This window comes from Pagrus pagrus (assembly GCF_965226575.1).
Source record: "Pagrus pagrus genome assembly, chromosome: 14".
In the NCBI taxonomy this organism is placed as follows: Eukaryota; Metazoa; Chordata; class Actinopteri; order Spariformes; family Sparidae; genus Pagrus; species Pagrus pagrus.
The window spans coordinates 30772500-30785843 of NC_140198.1; the positions used below are offsets into that span (position 1 = coordinate 30772500).

A 13344-nucleotide genomic window follows, 5' to 3' on the forward strand; every position below is an offset into this window, starting at 1 on the left:
CACACACACACACACACACACACACACACACACAGACATACAGCTAACGATAGCTACCTACATTAACTGCAACACCTTGCCAGGCAGCAGATGGACTAATTGTTTTTCCTGTTGATCAAATTATATTTTTTTAGGCCAAGAACTCCACTAAATGTTTTCGAACAGTATTGCTTGTAAAGGTAAGAATGGATGGGTGGATTTTATTTATGGTTGCTGAAGAGGACCTCGGATTCAAACATTATTGCTCTTTGTATGTGTGTCTGGTGTATTGTAGGTCATAACCATTTTCACCACAGCCATCTTTTCTCCCTCCCATTTAGAAAGACCGATACTACACATCACCTCTTGTGCATGTCTTCATGGCAAGGCGATTATCATATACTCAGGTTACACTCCACTTGCTATTGACTGGTTTCACACTTTTTAATCTTTTTTTTTTTTTTTTAAATAAATTATTAGGCTTTTTAGACTCTACCTGCTTCATCTAAAGTGATTGATGGTGTTATTGTTGGTAACAGTGGTTAACTTAGGATCTAATCTCTCATCCCAGTATGACCAGCAGGCAGCCACTGCCGCTGCGCGGACTTTTCTGTCAGCGCTCAATCGCACAATAGAAGAACCCAGGCAGGGGAGTCAGGACATGTCTCCTCCTCCAACTGTACAAAACGAGATGTCCAGGTAGTGTAGCCAGCCAGCAGTAGTGCATTTATTTTTCATGTCAGCTATGCGGGTTGTAGGGGATTTGTGAGATGTTATTCCACATACATAGCTATCCCATGCAAATTTCATTTTTTACTGACCCCTTTGTGTAAAATATTACAAACCTATTTTACAAACAGGGGTCTCACATTTATTTTACTTTTTTGCAGATCATTCCCTGGATTTTTCAAAAGAAAATCTGCAGACAAACACAGAGGCAAGAAACAAAAACCATGGAAAGGATTTGACATGGCTTTTTTCTTACTGAGTGACAAAGCAGAAACAACCCCGACCACACAAGATGAACTGGAGCTACTACAGGCAGGGCTGGGGAAGAGGACTCTCTCGATCACTAAAGACTTAAGCCATGAAGAGGTGAGGAGTAGCATCTTTCTTTATCTCCCCCTACCTCCTCTATCATTGCCTTCTCCACGATCGATTTTTACAGATATACCTTCCTGAAATGTTCTGTCTTTATTACTGTAGTTGTCCACTTTACTGGAGAGCACCTACCCGAAAATGGCAAGTCTTGAAGGAGGATGGCTTCTATACAAAGCAGCTGGTATGTTAAACAAGACATTAGATTAACATAAGGCTATTTGAATTGGATTTTCCAGAGTTTCCCAAAATAAGCTGTTCAAAAATACTGACTTGACTGTTTTTTGGTTGGTTTTTTTAAGCGGGCACATCCATGTGTACAGTGATCATAATGTGATAACCAAACTTGCCACAAGGAGATATGGGAAATTTAGTGAATAATGTTAGAGCTTAAAGCTTGGGTCTGCAATTCGGTACAAAAGCATGATTTATCATATTTGTATAACATTTCTTAACATCCTGACAGCAATCAAAATATTAAATTATTTGAAAAAAACCCAAAATAAGTCCATTATCTCTGGCAGCTCCAGGGCTGTAAAAACATCTCCAAATCTTTGTAAACGGCCCGAGGATGTTGTATGGACGGACTACCTGTCAATCAATCTGCCCTTACCTGACCACCCGCCCCACCCTCTGCTGACTCTGTGCATCAGTCATTGCGCGTGACCGGCTTTCTACACTGGAGCTATGGCGGACTGTTTACGACAAGAATGGCAGAGAAACTACAGCCACACTTCTCATCACCAGCGGTACCTACAGCAGCTTACACTGCTGAACAGAGACAGAAAAGAAAGACTGAACTCAAAAAGGCTATCAAGAAAAGAAGTTAGACAGTGCAAGAAGTAAAACGAGTCAACATCGGAGCGGCCTTTCAGCGATGGTCGAAGACCTGAGGACGGACGCCATGGTAGCGGTGTCTCTGTTGGACAGGTAATGAGCTTGTTTGCTTTGTTGGGGAAATGTATTATTACTCTGCATTATGTAGTCAACGTAGCTAACATTAGCTCCTTATGTTGCTGTCGCATGTATTCACCCAACACCAACTATAGGAGCCACATCTGTTTATTTGTCTGTCTCTTGGGGTTTTCGTCAGGTCTCCACGGGTGGCAGTATAGCGTTTTCTTTATCATCACGGGTGCAGGTAATCAGATGACGCATGGGGTGGAGGATCATGCGGTTTTTACCGCTCGCCACGCTCACCTCACCTCACTCCTTTGTTTCCAGCCGCATCACTTTATTAGTTTATTTTTGCATTAATCAAGTCATTAATCAAATTTTGTTGTTATCATATTTGTTAATTAAATGGGAACCTCACCCAACATGGATCAGCGCATGGACAGTCGTTTATTGAGCGTGTCAAAAACAGTCTCCCACTCCCATGCAGAGTGACTACAGGAGGGCAGGGTAGTCGCTATACAAGTAAAAACCCGATCTCACCTGGAGACTTGGAGCTTCCTGGACAACATCTTGGCACTCGGCAATTCCATCGTCGCCATCCCGAAAGGAAGGAAAAGTTTGAAGCGTCTTCTCTTCAAAGCGTCAATACGCCCTTGTTGGAAATGAATGAAATGAAATGTGTTAATGCTGAAACCAACTCAACTGTGAGAAGTGATGTCTCGGAGATAAGAACAAGGAAACCTACCTTTAAAGGAATCATGTTTGTTATTGAACAGCTCCAAAAGGAAAGGAAAGACCATTTTGCACAGGCAAGCAAATTAAAGACAAAAATCGAAACTCTCTTGGTGTCTAAGGAAAATGTCTCTGCTGTTCAATATAATCTAAAAAGGTTCAAACAACTATGTCAAAAGGCTTCTGAGTTTCATAACACATTGCTTACTCAGTTTTCTCTCTCAGAAGAGGACAAGAGAAAGCAGGAAACATGGTTTCAGTCCAAAAGGTCTAACAATGATGTGTTTATTGAAGAAATATCAACATGGTTGAAAGAGAATGGAATCTCACATGATGATGGTGATGAAAATGATGATGATGCTGATCAAAATGATGAAGGTGATGTTGATAAAAACGAAAATGATGATGATGCTGATAAAAATTATGAGGATGATGATGCTGATCAAAATGATGAAGGTGGAGGTGATGTTGATAAAGATGATGTTGATAAAAATGCAAAGTCTGAGTGTCAAGATGATATTAATCCTGAGGACAGTGTGTCTAATGTGCCAAGTAAAAGGTCAAGCAGGAGAAGCCATTCTAGAACAACCACATCTAGTACTTCATCTGCACGCTTAAAGGCAAAGGCTGAGAAAGCAGCTTTAATGGAGAAAGCTGCTGCTCTGCAAAGGAGACATGAACTTGAGGCACAAGAGGAGAAACTCAGACAGGAAAGTGACAAACTGAGGAAAATTAAAGAGCAGCTGGACATTGATGCACAAATAGCTGCTGCTGCTGCAAGACTCTCTGTGTTGGAAGGAAGTGATGTTGGAGGAAAGTCCAGTTCAAATGGAATGAACTCTTATGTGACCAAAGGACTTAAAGAGCAAAAACTGGAATTCAACCCAAATGCAAATGAGTTTGTGCCAAAAGGAAAAATTCTGCCTTTGGATCAAAGCCTAACAGCACCACCTGTCTTATCTAAGCGAGATGTGCGACCAAAGATTAAAGTGCAAACACAACCACAGGACCAAATCCAATATGGCACCTCAATGGGAATGGATAACACACTCAGGTCACAGTTTCAACCAAACACTGAAATGTTCCAAACAACCACATTAAAGCACCAACTTCAAAATGTTCTCACAACCTCTACTGCTGCATCCCTCAGGTCAGTAGCTGCACAGGAACAACATCTGCACAGGTTTCAAGATGGACATTCACCAGTGCAAAATACAGCTGAGCACGATGTCATTTGTGGAATCATGCAAAAGCAAAATGAAATCACCACAATGCTTGCACAACAACAAATGTCAGCTACTCTGCCACAAAGAGAAATAACAATTTTTGATGGTGATCCATTGCAATGCACTTCATTTATTAGGACTTTTGAACATTGTGTTGAAGAGAGGACCAGCAGTTATCAAGACTGTCTGTATTTTCTAGAGCAATACACCAGGGGGCAGCCCAGAGACCTGGTGAGAAGTTGTCTTCATATGACCCCACAACAAGGTTATCAAAGAGCAAAAGGCCTTTTGAAAGAACACTTTGGCAATGAATACCAGATAGCAACAGCCTACATGGACAAAATATTTGCATGGCCTGTTGTTAAGGCAGAGGATGTTCAAGCGTTAAATGAATTTGCTCTGTTCCTCAGAGGATGCTGCAATGCTATGACTTGCAGGCCATACAAACTAAGGGAAAGATGGAGGAGGTCTGCAGCCTGTGGCATTCAAGAACGACGAGGCTACAGAGCCACATTTCCTAATATGGTGAGCTTTCTGGAGAATCAAGTCAAGATCTTGTCTCATCCAATCTTTGGTGATATTTCAGATCCACGTCCAAGCACATTAACAAAGCTTGTTAATAGGGGCAAGCTGCTAACCAGGAGCAACATCAAAGGAAGCAGCTTTGCAACAACCATTGCAGCTACCAACCACAATGCACCTCCTAAGCCCACAGTGTACAAGATGCAAAAGCAGCCCATAACATCCAAAGAGACGTCATCAGAAGCCTGTCCTTATTGTAAAGAACCACATCTGTTATCTAAATGTTCAAAACTAAAGAAAATTCCTCAAAGGGAGAGAATTGAGTTTCTGAGAGGTAAAGGAATATGTTTTGGATGTTTAAAGGTCGACCACATGAGCAAGGAATGCAGAAGTCGTCTGTCATGTGATGAATGCAATCTAAAGCACACAACTATTCTGCATATCTACATAAAGACAAAGGCAGCAAAACTCAAGAAACATCAGTGAGTAGTGCACTTGTCTCCCTGCAAGCAGGTGGTTGTGCTGGGGTCGGAGACCAAGACTGTACTCTTTCCATCATTCCCGTACAGTTGAAGTCTGTGAAAGGAGATAAGGTGTTACAGACCTATGCCTTCTTAGACCCTGGTAGTACAGCCACCTTTTGTACCACCAGTTGCATGAAGAAGTTGAATCTGCAGGGCACAAAGACTCGCATTATGTTGCGCACCATGGGCCAAGAAAGGGTGGTTGAAAGTCAAATTCTTACAGGACTGGAGGTGTCAAGGCTGGACAATAACCTATTTGTGGAGCTCCCAGAGACATTCACACAAGAAACAATTCCTGTGTCAAAGAACAACAATCCAACTCGGCGAGATATTGAAAGATGGGAACACCTGAAAGATATTAGGATCCCAGAACTGGAAGCTGATGTTGAAATCTTGATTGGGACTAATGCACCAAAACTCATGGAGTCATGGGAGATAATCAACAGCAAAGGTGATGGACCTTACGCCGTAAAGACTCTATTGGGGTGGGTCATCAACGGACCTTTAAGGGGCAACAATGGTCGTCAGAGAAGCTGCTCGACCATATATGCCAATAGGATATCCATCGTCAGACTGGAAGAGCTGTTGGTGTCTCAGTATAACCAGGACTTCAGTGAGAAAATCATGGAGATAAAGCAGGAGATGTCAAGGGAGGATCTGAGATTCATGAAGATCTTGGAAAAGTCCATTTGCATGCAGGAAGGTCATTATTGCATGGACTTGCCCTTTAAAGTGGATGACATCACCATGCGGAACAACAGGTGCATAGTTGAACAACGCATTCAAAGTCTCAAGAGGAAGTTTGAAAGGAATAAGAGCTATCAGGAGGAGTACACAGCGTTTCTCACTGAGATTATTGGCAGTGGATATGCAGAGGTGGTTCCTCAAGACCAGTTGGAAGGCAGAGAGGGTAGAGTGTGGTATCTCCCTCATCACGGAGTCCATCACCCAAAGAAAAAAACCTTAAGAGTGGTCTTTGATTGTGGAGCAGGATTTAGAGGAACCTCTTTAAACTGTCAGCTTTTGCAAGGTCCTGACCTCACTTATTCTCTCTTTGGTGTCTTAACAAGATTCAGACAGGAGAACATTGCTCTGATGACTGATATCCAAGCTATGTTCCACCAGGTGAGGGTGTCAGAGAAGTATGTGGATTTTCTTCGCTTCCTCTGGTGGCCAAAAGGAGACACGTCACATAGTCCAGTGGAACACAGAATGAGAGTGCACGTCTTTGGAGCAGTTTCATCACCAAGTTGTGCCAACTATGCTTTGAGGAGGACTGCAACAGACAATAAAGATGACTTCAAAGTGGAGGTGACTGACACTATTTACAACAACTTTTACGTGGACGATTGTTTGAAATCCTTGCCCACAGAAGAGGATGCACTGCCATTGGTTGTTGATCTTGCTGACATTTGTGCAAAGGGAGGATTTCAGCTGGTAAAGTGGACCAGCAACAGTCGAAAGGTGCTGTCATCTATCCCAGAGGTAAAGCCGTCCAAAACAACCAGGCAGCTGCACTTGGAGCAAGACAACTTACCGGTGGAGACAGCGCTGGGGTTGAGTTGAGTGACGCTTTCACATTCAAGCCTGCAGTGGAAAAGAGACCACATACAAGAAGAGGTATTCTTTCAATTGTCAGTTCCATCTATGACCCGTTAGGATTTTTGTCACCACTCACCTTGTTACCAAAGATGATGTTGCAGGAAATGTGTCGGAAAAGCATGTCATGGGATGAGCCTGTACCCCCCACATTTTCACAGCAATGGACAGAATGGCTGATGGACCTGGAGAAAGTGGTGGAGTTTAAGGTGGATCACTGCATCAAACCAAAAGACTTTGGAGAACCCATACATGCACAGTTACATCACTTTGCAGATGCTAGCGACCATGGTTACGGCACAGTGTCCTACCTGAGGTTGGAGAACCAGGAGAAGGGGATACATCTTGCATTCGTGTTGGGCAAAGCTAGAGTTGCACCATTAAAACAAACAACAATCCCTCGCCTTGAACTTACTGCTGCTGTGCTTGCAGTTAAAGTTGACAACATGCTCAGGAAAGAACTGTCATTGCAGTTGGTGGAGTCTTGCTTCTGGACCGACAGTCAGACTGTGCTGAAATACATCAATAATGACACCGAAAGATTTCACACCTTCGTGGCAAATAGAGTGGCCTCTATAAGAGAAGCAACAAAAGTGGTTCAGTGGAGGTACGTCAGCTCAAAGAGCAATCCTGCTGATGAGGCATCTAGAGGTTTGTCTGTGGATCATTTCCTGGCATGTAAAAGGTGGATTGAAGGTCCAGATTTCCTTTGAAAGCCAGAAGTGGATTGGCCACAACTTTTTGCTCCACAGCCTGTTTCGACAGAGGATCCAGAGGTCAAAAGGGACCTAAGGGCAAATGTCATCATCTCTGGCTCCGAGGACGCCACCACAAAACTTATTCATCACTTTTCTGTGTGGACTAAGCTCAAGACCTCAGTTGCCTGGCTCCTCAGGCTCAAAACTATTCTCCTGGAGCTAAAGAGAAAAAGGAAGGAAATTGTTGCATCTTTTGCTGGTTGCCCACACAACCTGTTGACGAGGAGATGAGAAAGGCCAGAGATGCTATTGAAGGTCAATCACTCTCTGTGAGTGACCTCTCCAGAGCAGAGTCTGCCATTATAGGCTTCAGTCAGCGGGCAACATCTATGGAGGAAATCACTTCATTGGGGAGTGGAGGAGCAGGTGTAAAGAAAACCAGTGACATCTACAGGCTGGATCCTGTGTTGCAGGATGGTTTATTGAGAGTGGATGGAAGACTCAGTAGGTCAGCTTTACCTGAGGAGCTGAAACATCCTGTAATACTGTCCAAAGGTCATCATGTATCCAATCTCATTCTGCGACATGTTCATCAACAACTTGGCCATGCTGGGAGAAATCACATGCGCTCAACCTTGCAAGAAAGTACTGGATCACAAATGCTAACTCTGCCTGTCGAAAAATAATATCTGAATGTGTGGTTTGTCGACGGTATCGAGGACAGCCAAGTGAGCAGAAAATGGCCGACATGCCAAGGGAGAGAATTATTCCAGACCTGCCTCCTTTCACCAACGTAGGAGAGGATTACTTCGGGCCCATTGAGGTCAAGAGAGGACGTGCTATGGTCAAGAGGTATGGAGTAATATTCACCTGCATGGCAAGCAGAGCCGTACATTTGGAGGTTGCAGATTGTCTGGACACGGACTCCTGTTTTAATGCCATACGAAGATTTGTCTGTCGCAGAGGTCAAGTGTCCAGTTTGAGGTCGGACAATGGCACAAACTTCGTGGGAGCAGAACAAGAGTTAAGAGAAGCCTTGGCTGCCATAGACCACAACAAGATTAAAGGTGCTCTCCTGCAGAAGGGCATTGATTTGATGTTCAACACCCCCGCCGCCTCCCATCATGGCGGTGTGTGGGAGCGACTCATCAGGATGGTTAGAAAGGTCTTGTTTTCTGTTCTGCGACAACAATCTTTGAATGATGAAAGCCTGCATACTATCATGTGTGAAGTGGAGGCTATTCTCAATGACCGCCCCCTAACCAAGGTCTCTGATGATGTCAATGACTTGGAAGCTCTCACTCCAAATCATATCCTTTTGCTCAAAGGTAAACCCACTCTTGCTCCTGGCCTCTTTCAAGAGGATGATGTTTACATCAAGAGAAGATGGAGGCAGGTTCAATACCTTTCAGATCTGTTTTGGAAGAGGTGGACAAGGGAATACTTGCCTCTACTGCAGGAATGGCAAAAGTGGACGAAGCCTCGGAGAAGTTTCATGATTGGAGACATTGTTATTGTTATGGATCAAACAGCTCCTCGTGGTTCATGGATTATGGGAAGAGTAACAAAGACTTACCCGGACAAAAAAGGACTTGTACATGCAGTACAGCTGAAGACAAAGACAGGGCATTTGGAGCGTCCCATATCGAAGCTCTTCTTGCTTCAAGAAGCAGTGTAAAGGTCATGACCCAACGTTGAGTCACACGTGTTGGAGGATCTTGACTCAGAAGAAAGAAGACAGAAGATTAGATTAGTTTGTGACTCCTTTTTAGCTTGATATAATTGTTGTATCATCACAATTAGGGGCCGGTGTATAGGAGCCACATCTGTTTATTTGTCTGTCTCTTGGGGTTTTCATCAGGTCTCCACGGGTGGCAGTATAGCGTTTTCTTTATCATCACGGGTGCAGGTAATCAGGTGACGCATGGTGTGGAGGATCATGCGGTTTTTACCGCTCGCCACGCTCACCTCACTCCTTTGTTTCCAGCAACATCACTTTATTAGTTTATTTTTGCATTAATCAAGTCATGTTTTGTTGTAATCAATTTTGTTAATTAAATGGGAACCTCACCCAACATGGATCAGCGCATGGACAGTCGTTTATTGAGCGCGTCAAAAACAGTCTCCCACTCCCATGCAGAGTGACTACAGGAGGGCAGGATAGTCGCTATACCAACGTTAGCCGGTTGTAGCTGACGTTAGCTAGCTAGCTAACGTTAGCCGGTTGTAGCTGACGTTAGCTAGCTAGTTAGCCAGCTAGCTAGATAAAATAACAGACTGCTGCCTTATGAAACATGTTTACATGTGACGTCACCGTTTACACGCAGACCAACGTTTACATATATTGTGGATCTGATCCATACAGCAGTGTTCACACATGCACTGCTACTCTGGGCTGTTTGGACATTAGCCAGACGAGCTGTATTTGAGGGGCGGACTAATTCTTGTGTGTGTAACCCTTTTACCACTGGCTCGTGTATTAAAACCCTTATGCTATATAGTGTGGCAAAAGATACATCTCAAAAAATAATAACTGTCTAGGGTAATGTGTATATATTTAAATTAATGAGTAAGTATAACAATGAGTGAGATATATATATATATATATATATATATATCTCACATGGAGGTGTCCATATGTCCCACTATGGACACCTCTATAGCAAAGCTATAGGTGTCCATAGTGGGCTATTGTTATTCACCGCGCCTCTTTTTAGTGTGAATGCTGACACAGCATTCACACTATTGTTCTTCTGGAATTAGTGGGCTGTGCTCGCAAGCCCACTATGGACACCTATAGCTTTGCCCACTATTGTTATTCCCCAAGCCTCTTTTTATTATTCTTCCTCCCCAGATTTCGGCACTTAACTTGCCCCGCAGCTTTGAGCGCACACAAACAAAAAATATATCAAAACGTGCGCCTCGATCGGACTCGGTGTGCTACTATTTATTTCTCCAGAATATTAATTTAATTTAACTGCGAAAAATTTCCCATAAGAATGAATGGGACGAGGAAAAATAACTCGCAAATCTGTGACATTTTTCAAACATCTCCTGCTCTGGCCTACGTTCACCTAGAAACACCATTCAAACTTTAAAACGTAGGCACGGGTCCTGTCTGAGTTGTATTTGAACTTTTTTCGTACGATGTTTCGTTTTTGAACTCTGACCCTTTAACGATGGTGAGTGATTTTGGAAAAATTCAGGATTTATAATGGGTGTGTATTGTGGAATGTTCGTGCAGAGCCAACTGACAGAGTGGGGGAGACTAAAAAAAACCTCTCAGACATTTTGTCTTTCCACGACGACCCCAGCCACAAATTACACAGTAGAAGAGTTTTTTCACCAAGTTGTAGCCACACTTGTCCTCTTTCTCCCAATGTGTCTACTTTATCGGTAGGATTTACGGTTTTTGATTTATCTGCCCCCAACTGACAAGAGTAGCTCTCAACTGCCCCATTTACTCCAATGTTAATCAGGAGGAGGATTTTCGAGGATTTTCCAAACTGCCCCTGTTTTTAACTCGCTCCTATGACCACTTTTCAGAAGCTAGGACCACACAATTATGGCTGTGTTCTTTAAGGCCTCCCTGGCTTGATGGTGAAGAAAATTTTCCGATATCATGTTTGGTTTTGAAGATATAGCACTAGTTTGAGGTCCTAAATGTGAGGCAGAAGTCACTCTCAAATCAGCTGTCACAGGTGGTTGCTAGGGGTTAACGACAACCATCACTGCGGCAACCAAGCTCAACTGGGCCAGCAGAGACACATTTGAAAGCCAATTATGTCACAACGCTGCGCGAAGGCTGTCCAAATTCGAAGGCTCCTCCAAATGCAGCCCACAAATGCAGCCTGCTTCTTCCGCTTTTTGGAGGACGGACCGCTACTATCCTTCGCAGCCTCCCATATCCCAAGATCCTTTGCGCGCCGCTGCTCAGTCCCGAAAAAGGAGAGGGAAAATTTGAACAATGGCGACATCAAGTGGCGCAGATATGATATATAAATGTAAGTATTGGGTTAATACTCGGTTTTTACTCATTTGAACATCCAATGCCAGATATGTTAAACTTCAGGGGTATTGGAAAACCTCCAAATTTTAACTTTCAGTTAAAATACGTGACGCTGGTGATGCATTAGCACACGGCATAAATTAGCATTGTGCCGTTTGAAGTAAAGCCTTAAAAGCCTTCACTTTCAAAATGTTCAGCCGTTCAGAGGTTGACTCATATCTTATTGTGACGAGACTTCATGTACATAAATGTGCCAAGATGAACAAATTTAGATTAGGCTGTGATCCCTGCTTTATTTCCAAACTAAAACTGTAAAGTCTAGTTAAACGTTTGGATTGAATAAAGAGCTAAGTTTAGGGTTATCATCATCATCATCATCATTATAATAATAATTATTATATTTTTGCTATATCAGAACCCTTTTGTCTGTTGACATTACATTTGACATTACATAACGTGTTTTTCATTTCATTTTGTTTTAGGGAGCAGGGAGCAAACAGAGAAATTTATCAAGGTCAGGGGCCAAAACGACCATTTATTTACGGGGGCAAAACACTCCGCTGCTGTTGGATGGAGGTAAGGCAATAATAAATAGCCCATTTGTCAGTGTCCTGATGTCACTTTTTTGTAAATCTTTGCATCCCTGTGTTAATGTGATCCTGTGTTTACCTTTTCTTTTGCTTCTCTCTGTGTTTAGAACAATTCTAGAAGAAATGGGCCTGCAGGGGAAGGTCAAGCCCCTGCAGGCAAAAAAAAAAATGGGACAATCTAAAAAAAGAAATATAAGGTAGGTGCAGGTGTGAATGATGATGTGGAAACTACATTTTATTTGTTTTACCCATACAATTTAATAAATACTTTGCTGAAAATTGCTGACATGATTGATTTCCACTGCCTTAGGATTGCAAATATCCAGCGAGTGGAGAGGGGGTCGGTGGGAAGCCAACCGCTGCCACTTGGCCCTGGTTTGTCCTCATGGACGAAATGTTGGGACAGAGGCCGTCCATTGCCCCCCCTGTGCTGATTGCCTCAATGCCTGAGGACAGACCAGGGCCGAGTGCAGCGGTTGTGCAAGAGGAGAACAAGGAGGAGGAGGAGGAGCAGCGACAGCCAGGGCAGAGAAAGAGGAAGAGGGAGGATGACCTGCTGGACCTCATTAGAGAGGACATGAGGCTGCAGAGGGAGGCAGAGGAGAGGAGGGAGCGAGAGACCAAAGAAAGGATGGACAGGTTGTTCTCCCTCCTGGAGCGGATGGTGGAGCGTTGATTTTCTTTTCTTTTGCTATTCATTTATTTTGTTCAGTTTGTTCTAAATAGTTGTTTATAATTAGTTAATTGTTCATTGTTAGTTAATTGTTCATTGTTAGTTAATTGTTAATTTGTTAATTGTTCATTGCAATCATTGTTTGTTATTTATTTAATCAATTAAATATTGTCATTTTTCACACGTTGTCTATTCCATTTAGTATTCACAAGGTTTTTCAAACATCAAACCTTTCTTCTTTCACTTTCTGTTCCATATTGCACCTTCAACATGCTAAATATAGTTGTTATTCACTAATGGGTCAATGTTTACACAAATTAATGTACACATTTGATAGATTTGAAACTTTTATGCAACATAAAAACATTAAATGTTAATCAGCACTGGCCAACAAATAAATCATTGAGTGAGAGGCCTCTTTTATAACATATATAACACATTTATAACACATACATAACACATACATAACCATAGCCTACTCCTCGACAGGACTGAACATGAAGGAGCAAGAGCAGTGTGGCACACAGACAGGCTTGTGTTGTGGTGTTTTTAGGTTAGTTTTTTTTTTAGAGAAAAAAAAGGATCAAAAGAAAATAAAAGTTCAATCGTTCCAAAAAAATCTCCTCATTGAGCAGGAGTCCCTGGCAGTGCTGCTGGGCTGGATGTGATGCCACAATAAAGACCTGGTGACAGTGGGACATCATCTGGGGTGGTGTTTGGGGGGTGTAGTCTCCACTGTCCACCACATCGTCCATCAACAGGGTTTGCAGGGCTGACTCAATCGACGGCTGCCATGC

General features: G+C 42.9%; 2 long non-coding RNA genes across 2 annotated transcripts; both read left to right on the forward strand.

Moving 5' to 3' along the window:
* The first annotated feature begins 615 nt into the window (after positions 1–615).
* Positions 616–1263, forward strand: LOC311268943. Its single transcript, XR_014624032.1, has 3 exons — positions 616–678; positions 870–1074; positions 1186–1263. It is a non-coding gene; the product is annotated as an uncharacterized lncRNA (long non-coding RNA).
* A 9788-nt stretch (positions 1264–11051) lies between these two features.
* LOC311269177 lies at positions 11052–12728 on the forward strand. Its single transcript, XR_014624051.1, has 4 exons — positions 11052–11279; positions 11767–11860; positions 11982–12071; positions 12185–12728. It is a non-coding gene; the product is annotated as an uncharacterized lncRNA (long non-coding RNA).
* The last annotated feature ends 616 nt before the right edge of the window (positions 12729–13344 follow it).